This window comes from Mercurialis annua, linkage group LG4 (genome assembly GCF_937616625.2).
Source record: "Mercurialis annua linkage group LG4, ddMerAnnu1.2, whole genome shotgun sequence".
Taxonomy (NCBI): Eukaryota; Viridiplantae; Streptophyta; class Magnoliopsida; order Malpighiales; family Euphorbiaceae; genus Mercurialis; species Mercurialis annua.
In genome coordinates, this window is record NC_065573.1 from 546,947 (window position 1) to 558,542 (window position 11,596).

The following is an 11,596-nucleotide window of genomic DNA, read 5'->3' on the forward strand; positions in this document are numbered from 1 at the left end:
GTTTACAAACGTTACGAAACAAATTCAAACCTTTCCCCATTTAAGCGATTTAAGTCAAACGCTTAAAACGTTATGAAAAGAATCCAAACGTTTGCCCTTTTTAGCAATTTAAGCCAAACGTTTACAAACGTTACGAAACAAATCCAAACGTTTCACCTTTTTAGCAATTTTAGTCAAACATTTACAAACATTACAAAACAAATCCAAGCGTTTCACCTTATTAGCATTTTAAGCCAAATGTTTACAAACGTTACGAAACAAATCCAAGTGTTTCACCATTTTAGCAATTTAAGCCAAACGTTTACAAACATTACGAAACAAATCCAAATGTTTCCCCTTTTTAGCGATTGATGCCAAACGTTTTGAAACGTTACGAAATAAAGCCAAACGTTTACAAAAGTTACGAAACAAATCCAACCGTTTCACCTTTTTAGAAATTTAAGCCAAACTCTTACAAATGTTACGAAACAAATCCAAACGTTTCACCTTTTACGTGATTTTAGCCAAACATTTACAATATTTTAGTGATTGAAGCCAAACGTTTACAAACGTTACGAAACAAATCCAAACGTTTCACCTTTTTAGTAATTTAAGCCAAACGTTAACAAACGTTACGAAACAAATCCAAATGTTTCCCCTTTTTAGCGATTTAAGCCAAACATTTACAAACGTTACGAAACGAATCCAAACGTTTCCCCATTTTAGTGATTTGAGCCAAACGTTTACAAACGCTACAAAATAAATCCAAACGTTTAACCTTTTTAGCGATTTATGCTAAATGTTTACAAACGTTACGAAACAAATCCAAAAGTTTCTCCATTTTAGCGATTTAAGCCAAGCATTTACAAACATTACGAAACAAATCCAAACGTTTCACTTTTTTAATGATTTAAGCCGAACGTTTACAAACGATAATAAACAAAACCAAACGTTTCACATTTTTAGCGATTTAAGCCAAACGTTTACAAACGTTGCAGAACAAAATAAAACGTTTAACATTTTTAGCGGTTTAAGACAAACGTTTACAAACATTGCGAAACAAATCCAAGCGCTTCACCTTTTTAGCGATATAAGCCAAATGTTTACAAAAGTTACGAAACAAATCCTAGCATTTCACTTTTCTAGCAATTTAAGCCAAATGTTTATAAATGTTAAGAAACAAATCCAAACGTTTCACCTTTTTAGCGATTTAAGCCAAACATTTACACATGTTACGAAACAAAACCAAACGTTTAAACTTTATAGAAATTTGAGCCAAATCTTTAAAACGTTACGAAATAAATCCAAACGTTTACAAACATTACGGACAAAAACAAACGTTTCACAATTTTAGCAATTTAAGCCAATCGTTTACAAACGATACGAAACAAATCCAAACATTTCACTTTTTTAGCGATTTAAGCCAAACGTTTACAAACGCTACGAAACAAATCAAAACGTTTCTCCTTTTTAGCAATTTAAGCCAAACGTTTTCAAACGTTAAGAAACAAAGCCAAACGTTTCCCCATTTTAGCGATTTAAGCCAAACGTTTATAAACGTTAAGAAACAAAACCAAACGTTTACAAACGTTACGAAATAAATCCAAATGTTTACAAACGTTACGAAACAAATCAAAACGTTTCCCAATTTTAGCGATTTAAGCAAAACGTTTACAAACGTTACGAAACAAATCCAAACGTTTTGCCTTTTTAGTAATTTAAGCCAAACGTTTACAAACGTTACGATACAAATCCAAATGTTTCACCGTTTTAGCAATGTAAGCCAAACGTTAAGAAACAAATCCAAATGTTTCCCCTTTTTAGCGATTTATGCCAAACGTTTACAAATGTTACGAAACAAAACCAAACGTTTAAAACGTTACGAAACAAATCCAAACGTTTCACATTTTTAGTGATTTAAGCAAAACGTTTACAAACGTTACGGAAAAAAACCAAACGTTTACAAACGTTAAGTAACAAACCGAAACGTTTCCCCATATTAGCGATTTAAGCCCAACGTTTCTAAACGTTACGAAACAAAACCAAACGTATACAAACGTTACGAAATACATCCAGATGTTTACAAACGTTACGAAACAAATCCAAACGTTTCCCCATTTTAGCGATTTAAGCCAAACGTTTACAAACGTTACGAAAAGAATACAAGTGTTTCCCCGTTTTAGCGATTTAAGCCAAACGTTTACAAACGTTACGATACAAATCCACACGTTTCGCCTTTTCACTAACTTAAGCCAAACGTTTACAAACGTTACGATACAAATCCAAACATTTCCCCTCTTTAGCAATTTAAGGAAAACGTTTACAAACGTTACGAAACAAATCCAAACGTTTCCCCTTTTTATCGATTTATTCCAGACGTTTACAAACGTTACGAAAAAAAACCAAACATTTCTAACGTTACGAAACAAATCCAAACGTTTCACATTTTTAGCGATTTAAACCTAATGTTTACAAACGTTACGGAAAAAAACCAAACGTTTAACATTTTTAGCAATTTAAGTCAACTGTTTACAAACGTTACGAAACAAATCAAAGAGTTTCACCTTTTTAGCGATTTAAGCTAAACGTTTAAAAAATTTACGAAACAAATCCAAGTGTTTCACCTTTTTAGTAATTTAAGCCAAACGTTTACAAACGTTACGAAACAAACCCAAACGTTTCCCCATTTTAGCGATGTAAGCCAAACGTTTGTAAACATTTAGAAACAAATCCAGACGTTTACAACCGTTACAAAACAAATCCAAACGTTTACAAACGTTACGTAACAAATACAAAAGTTTCCCTATTTTAGCGATTTAAGGCAAACGTTTACAAACGTTACGAAACAAATCCGAACGTTTGACCTTTTTAGCGATTTAAGCCAGACATTTACAAACGTTTACAAACATTACGAAACAAATCAAAATGTTTACAAACATTACGGAACAAAAACAAACTTTTCACATTTTTAGCAATTTAAGCCAAACGTTTACAAACGTTACGAAGAAAATCCAAACGCTTCACGTTTTTAGCGATTGAAGCCAAAGTTTTACAAAAGTTAAGAAACAAATCCAAACGTTTCACCATTTTAGTGATTTAAGCCAAACGTTTATAAATGTTATGAAACAAGACCAAACGTTTACAAACGTTACGAAACAAATCCAAATGTTTACAAATGTTACAAAACAAATCCAAACGTTTTCCCATTTTAGCTATTTAAGCCAAACGTTTACAAACGTTAAGAAACAAATCCACGCGTTTCACCTGTTTAGCGATTTAAGCCAAACGTTTATAAACGTTACGAAACAAATTCAAACGTTGCCCCATTTTAGAGTATTAAGTCAAATGTTTAAAACGTTACGAAAACAAATCCAAACGTTTTCCCTTTTTAGCAATTTAAGCCAAACGTTTACAAATGTTACGAAACAAATCCAAACGTTTCACCTTTTTAGCAATTTAAACCAAACGTTTACAAACGTTACGAAACAAATCCAAACGTTTCGCCTTTTTAGCAATTTAAGCTAAACGTTTTCAAACATTACGAAACAAATCCAACTGTTTCACCTTTTTAGCATTTGAAGCCAAACGTTTACGAATTCTACGAAACAAATCGAAGAGTTTCACGTTTTTAGCAATATAAGCCAAACGTTTACAAACAATATGAAACAAATCCAAACGTTTCACCTTTTTATTGATTGGTTAATTCCATATAAAATCACCACCTTTACATGTTTTTTCATTTTAATCACGTCCTTTAAAAAGTGTCAAATAAAATCATCACCTTTCATTTTTTTGCAAATCTATCCCGAATGTAAAAATTCGGAGTATTTTTGTTGACTTAACAACCGGAATCAACAAGAAAAGAGCAAGAAAAATGTATTTTATGTGTTAATTGGGCATTAGTTAAATTAAAACATTTATTTAGGAGGAAAAAGACATGAAATTTTACTCATCGATGATAGATTTTCAAAAAAATGAAAGGTGGTGATTTTATTTGACACTTTTTAAAGGACGTGATTAAAATGAAAAAACGTGTAAAGGTGGTGATTCTATATGGAATTAACCCTTTAGTGATTGATGCCAAACGTTTACAAACATTACGAAACAAAGCCAAACATTTACAAACGTTACGAAACAAATCCAAGCGTTTCACCTTTTTAGCAATTTGAGCCAAACGTTTACAAACGTTTATAAACAAATCCAAACATTTCACCTCTTACGTGATTTAAGCCAAACGTTTCCAAATTTTTAGTGATTGAAGCCAAACGTTTACAAATGTTACGAAACAGATCCAAACGTTTCACCTTTTTAGCAATTTAAGCCAAACGTTTACAAACGTTACGAAACACATCCAAACGTTTCACCTTTTTAGCGATTTAAACCAAATGTTTATAAACGCTACGGACCGAATCCAAACGTTTCCCCATTTTAGCGATTTAAACCAAACGTTTACAAAAGTTACGAAATAAATCCAAATGTTTAACCTTTTAGCGATTTAAGCTAAATGTTTACAAACGTTACGAAACAAATCCAAAAGTTTCCCCATTTTAGTGATTTAAGCTAAGCATTTACAAACTTTACGAAACAAATCCAAACGTTTCACCTTTTTATTGATTTAAGCCAAATGTTTACAAACGTTAATAAATAAAACCAAACATTTCACATTTTTAGCGGTTTAAGCGAAACGTTTACAAACGTTACGAAACAAAACAAAACTTTTCACATTTTTAGCGATTTAAGCCAAACATATACAAACATTAAGAAACAAATCCAAGCGCTTAACCTTTTTAGAGATATAAGCCGAATGTTTACAAAAGTTACGAAACAAATCCTACTGTTTCACCTTTTTAGCAATTTAAGCCAAACGTTTACAAATGTGATGAAAGAAATCCAAACGTTTCACATTTTTAGTGATTTAAGCCAAACATTTACAAACGTTACGAAACAAAACCAAACGTTTAAACTTTTTAGCAATTTAAGCAAAATCTTTAAAATGTTACGAAATAAATCCAATCGTTTACAAACATTATGGAACAAAACGAAACATTTCACATTTTTAGCAATTTAAGTTAAATTTTTACAAACGTTACGAAACAAAAGCAAACGTTTCACCTTTTTACCGATTGAAGCCAAACGTTTACAAATGTTACGAAACAAATCCAAACGTTTCCCCATTTTAGCGATTTATGCAAAACGTTTATAAACGTTATGAAACAAAACCAGACGTTTACAAACATTACGAAACAAATCTTAACGTTTACAAACGTTACGAAACAAATCCAAACGTTTCCCCATTTTAGCGATTTAAGCCAAACGTTTAAAAACGTTACGAAACAAATCCAAACGTTTCACCTTTTTAGCATTTTAAGCCAAACGTTTACAAACGTTACGAAACAAATCCAAACGTTTACATACATTACAGAACAAAAATAAACTTTTCATATTTTTAGGAATTTAAGCCAAACGTTTACAAACGTTACGAAACAAATTCAAACGTTTCACCTTTATCGCGATTGAAGCCAAACGTTTACAAATGTTAAGAAACAAATCCAAACGTTTCCTCATATTAGCGATTTAAGCGAAACGTTTATAAATGTTACGAAATAAAACCAAACATTTACAAACGTTACGAAATAAATCCAAATGTTTACAAACGTTACGAAACAAATCCAAACGTTTCCCCATTTTAGCGATTTAAGCCAAACGTTTACAAACGTTATGAAACAAATCCAAAAATTTCACCTTTTTAGCGATTTCAGCCAAACGTTTACAAACGTTACGATAAGAATCCAAACGTTTCGCCTTTTTAGTAATTTAAGCCAAAGGTTTACAAACGTTACGATACAAATCCAAACGTTTCACCTTTTTAGCAATTTAAGCCAAACGTTTACAAACGTTACGAAATAAATGCAAACGTTTCCCATTTTTAGCGATTTATGCCAAATGTTTACAAACGTTAGGAAACAAAACCAAATGTTTAAAACATTACGAAACAAATCCAAACCTTTCACATTTTTAGCGATTTAAGCCAAACGTTTACAAACGTTACGGAAAAAAAACCAAACGTTTCACATTTTTAGCAATTTAAGCCAACTGTTTACAAACGTTACGAAATAAATCAAAGTGTTTCACCTTTAGCGATTTAAGCCAAACGTTTACAAAATTTACTAAACATATCCAAGCGTTTCACCTTTTTATCAATTTAAGCCAAACGTTTACAAACATTACGAAACAAATCCAAACGCTTCACCTTTTTAGCGATTTAAGCCAAACATTTACAAACGCTACAAAACGAAACCAAACGTTTAACCTTTTTAGCGATTTAATCCAAATCTTTAAAATGTTACGAAATAAATCCAAACGTTTACAAATATTACGGAACAAAAACAAACGTTTCTCATTTTTAGCAATTTAAGCCAAACGTTTAAAAACGCTACGAAATAAATCAAAACGTTTCAAGTTTTTAGCAATTGAATCCAAATGTATACAAACGTTACGAAAAAAATCCAAACGTTTAACAATTTTAGCGATATAAGCCAAATGTTTATAAACGTTACGAAACAAATCCAAACGTTTACAAACGTTTACAAACGTTACGTAACAAATCCAAACGTTTCCCCATTTTAGCGATTTAAACCAAATGTTTGCAAACGCTACGAAACAAATCCAATTGTTTCACCTTTTAAACGATTTAAGCCAAACGTTTACAAATGTTACGAAATAAATCTGAACGTTTACAAACATTACGGAAGAAAATTAAACTTTTCACATTTTTAGCAATTTAAGCCAAACGTTTACAAACGTTACGAAGCAAATCCAAACAAATCCAAACGTTTCCCCATTTTAGCGATTTAAGCCAAACGGTTATAAATGTTACGAAACAAGACCAAACATTTACAAACCGAAACAAATCCAAATGTTTACAAACGTTATGAAACAAATCCAAACGTTTTCCCATTTTAGCGATTTAAGCCAAACGTTTACAAACGTTACGAAACAAATCCAAGCGTTTCACCTTTTTAGCGATTTAAGCCAAACTCTTACAAACGATACGAAACAAAACCAAACGTTTAAAACGTTACGAAGCAAATCCAATTGTTTCATATTTTTAGCAATTTAAGCCAAACGTTTACAAACGTTACGAAACAAAGCCAAACGTTTACAAATATTACAAAACAAATCCAAGCGTTTCACCTTATTAGCATTTTAAGCCAAATGTTTACAAACGTTACGAAACAAATCCAAGCGTTTCACCTTTTTAGCAATTTAAGCCATACATTTACAAACATTACAAAACAAATCCAAATCTTTCCCCTTTTTAGCGATTGATGCCAAACGTTTTCAAACGTTACGAAATAAAGCCAAACGATTACAAAAGTTACGAAACAAATCCAACCGTCTCACCTTTTTAGAAATTTAAGCCAAACTCTTACAAATGTTACGAAACAAAAATCCAAACGTTTCACCTTTTACGTGATTTTAGCCAAACATTTACAATATTTTAGTGATTGAAGCCAAACATTTACAAACGTTACGAAACAAATCCAAACGTTTCACCTTTTTAGTAATTTAAGCCAAACGTTAACAAACGTTACGAAACAAATCCAAATATTTCCCCTTTTTAGCGATTTAAGCCAAACATTTACAAACGTTAGGAAACGAATCCAAACGTTTCCCCATTTTAGTTATTTGAGCCAAACGTTTACAAACGCTACAAAATAAATCCAAACGTTTAACCTTTTTAGCAATTTATGCTAAATGTTTACAAACGTTACGAAACAAATCCAAAAGTTTCTCCATTTTAGCGATTTAAGCCAAGCGTTTACAAACATTACGAAACAAATCCAAACGTTTCACTTTTTTAATGATTTAAGCCGAACGTTTACAAACGTTAATAAACAAAACCAAACGCTTCACATTTTTAGCGATTTAAGCCAAACGTTTACAAACGTTACAGAACAAAATAAAACGTTTCACATTTTTAGCGTTTTAAGCCAAACGTTTACAAACATTGCGAAACAAATCCAAGCGCTTCACCTTTTTAGCGATATAAGCCAAATGTTTACAAAAGTTACGAAACAAATCCTAGCATTTCACCTTTCTAGCAATTTAAGCCAAATGTTTATAAATGTTAAGAAACAAATCCAAACGTTTCACCTTTTTAGCGATTTAAGCTAAACATTTACAAACGTTACGAAACAAAACCAAACGTTTAAACTTTATAGAAATTTGAGCCAAATCTTTAAAACGTTACGAAATAAATCCAAACGTTTACAAACATTACGGAACAAAAACAAACGTTTTACAATTTTAGCAATTTAAGCCAATCGTTTACAAACGGTACGAAACAAATCCAAACATTTCACTTTTTTAGCGATTTAAGCCAAACATTTACATACGTTACGAAACAAAACCAAAAGTTTTAACTTTATAGAAATTTGAGCCAAATCTTTAAAACGTTACGAAATAAATCCAAACGTTTATAAACATTACGGAACAAAAACAAACGTTTCACATTTTTAGCAATTTAAGCCAATCGTTTACAAACGGTATGAAACAAATCCAAACGTTTCACCTTTTTAGCGATATAAGCCAAACGTTTACAAACGCTACGAAACAAATCAAAACGTCTCACCTTTTTAGCAATTTAAGCCAAACAGTTTCAAACGTTAAGAAACAAAGCCAAACATTTCCCTATTTTAGCGATTTAAGCCAAACGTTTACAAACGTTACGAAGAAAATCCAAATGTTCCACCTTTTTAGCGATTTAAGTCAAACGTTTACAAACGTTACGATACAAATCCAAACGTTTTGCCTTTTTAGTAATATAAGCCAACGTTTACAAACGTTACGATACAAATCCAAATGTTTCAACGTTTTAGCAATGTAAGCCAAACGTTAAGAAACAAATCCAAACGTTTCCCCTTTTTAGCGATTTATGTCAAACGTTTACAAATGTTACGAAACAAAACCAAACGTTTAAAACGTTACGAAACAAATCCAAACGTTTCACATTTTTAGCGATTTAAGCAAAACGTTTACAAACGTTATGGAAAAAAACCAAACGTTTACAAACGTTAAGTAACAAACCAAAACGTTTCCCCATATTAGCGATTTAAGCCAAACGTTTCTAAATGTTATGAAACAAAACCAAACGTATACAAACGTTACGAAATACATCCAGATGTTTACAAACGTTACGAAACAAATCCAAACGTTTCCCCATTTTAGCGATTTAAGCTAAACGTTTACAAACGTTTCCCCGTTTTAGCGATTTAAGCCAAACGTTTACAAACGTTACGATACAAATCCACACGTTTCACCTTTTCACTAACTTAAGCCAAACATTTACAAACGTTTCCCCTCTTTAGCAATTTAAGGCAAACGGTTACAAACGTTACGAAACAAATCCAAATGTTTCCCCTTTTTAGAGATTTATTCCAGACGTTTACAAACGTTACGAAACAAAACCAAACGTTTATAACATTACGAAACAAATCCAAACGTTTCACATTTTTAGCAATTTAAACCTAATGTTTACAAACGTTACGGAAAAAAACCAAACGTTTAACATTTTTAGCAATTTAAGTCAACTGTTTACAAACGTTACGAAACAAGTCAAAGAGTTTCACCTTTTTAGCGATTTAAGCCAAACGTTTAAAAAAGTTACGAAACAAATCCAAGTGTTTCACCTTTTTATTAATTTAAGCCAAACGTTTACAAACGTTACGAAACAAACCCAAACGTTTCCCCATTTTAGCGATGTAAGCCAAACGTTTATAAACATTTAGAAACAAATCCAGATGTTTACAACCGTTACAAAACAAATCAAAACGTTTGCAAACGTTACGTAACAAATACAAAAGTTTCCCTATTTTATCGATTTAAGCCAAACATTTACAAACGTTACGAAACAAATCCGAACGTTTGACCTTTTTAGCAATTTAAGCCAGACATTTACAAACGTTTACAAACATTACGAAACAAATCAAAATGTTTACAAACATTACGGAACCAAAACAAACTTTTCACATTTTTAGCAATTTAAGCCAAACATTTACAAACGTTACGAAGCAAATCCAAACGCTTCACGTTTTCAGCGATTGAAGCCAAACTTTTACAAATGTTAAGAAACAAATCCAAACGTTTCACCATTTTAGTGATTTAAGCCAAACGTTTATAAATGTTATCAAACAAGACAAAACGTTTACAAACGTTACGAAACAAATCCAAATGTTTACAAACGTTACAAAACAAATCCATATGTTTTCCCATTTTAGCGATTGAAGCCAAACGTTTACAAACGTAAAGAAACAAATCCAAGCGTTTCACCTGTTTAGCGATTTAAGCCAAACGTTTACAAACGTTACGAAACAAATTCAGACGTTGCCCCATTTTAGAGAATTAAGTCAAATGTTTAAAACGTTACGAAAATAATCCAAACGTTTTCCCTTTTTAGCAATTTAAGCCAAACGTTTATAAACGTTACGAAACAAATCCAAACGCTTCACCTTTTTAGCAATTAAAGCCAAAAGTTTACAAACGTTACGAAACAAATCCAAGCGTTTTACCTTTTAAGCAATTTAAGCCAGACGTTTACAAACGTTATGAAAAAAATCCAAGCGTTTCTCCTTTTAAGCCAAACGTTTACAAACATTTTGAAACAAATCAAAACGTTTCACCTTTTTAACGATTTGAGCCAAACATTTACAAACGTTGCGAAACAAATTAGAACATTTACAAACAATATGGAACAAAAACAAACTTTTCACATTTTTAGCAATTTAAGCCAAACGTTTACAAACGTTGCGAAGAAAATCCAAACATTTCGCTTTTTTAGCGATTGAAGCCAAACGTTTGCATACGTTAAGAAACAATCCAAACGTTTCCCCATTTTAGCTATTTAAGCCAAACGTTTATAAATGTTACGAAACAAATCCAAACGCTTCACCTTTTTAGCGATTTAAGCCAAACCTTTACAAACGTTTCGAAACAAAACCAAACGTTTAAACTTTTTAGAAATTTAAGCCAAATCTTTAAAACGTTACGAAATAAACTCAAACGTTTACAAACATTCCGGAACAAAAACAAACGTTTCACATTTTTAGCCATTTAAGCCAAACATTTACAAACGTTACGAAACAAATCCAAACGTTTCACCTTTTTAGCGATTTATGCCAAAAGTTTACAAACGCTGCAAAACAAATCAAAACGTTTCACCTTTTTAGCAATTTAAGCCAAAAATTTACAAACGTTACGAAACAAAGCCAAACGTTTCCCTATTTTAGCGATTTAAGCTAAACGTTTAAAACCAGATGTTTACAAATGTTACGAAATAAATCCAAATGTTTACAAATGTTACGAAACAAATCCAAACGTTTCCCCATTTTAGAGATTTAAGCTAAACGTTTACAAACGTTACGAAACAAATCCAAACTTTTCACCTTTTTAGCGATTTAAGCCAAATGTTCACAAAATTAACGATACAAATCCAAACATTTTTCCTTTTTAGTAATTTAAGCCAAACGTTTACAAATGCTACGATTCAAATCCAAACGTTTCACCGTTTTAGCAATTTAAGCCAAACGTTTACAAACGTTACGAAACAAATCCAAAA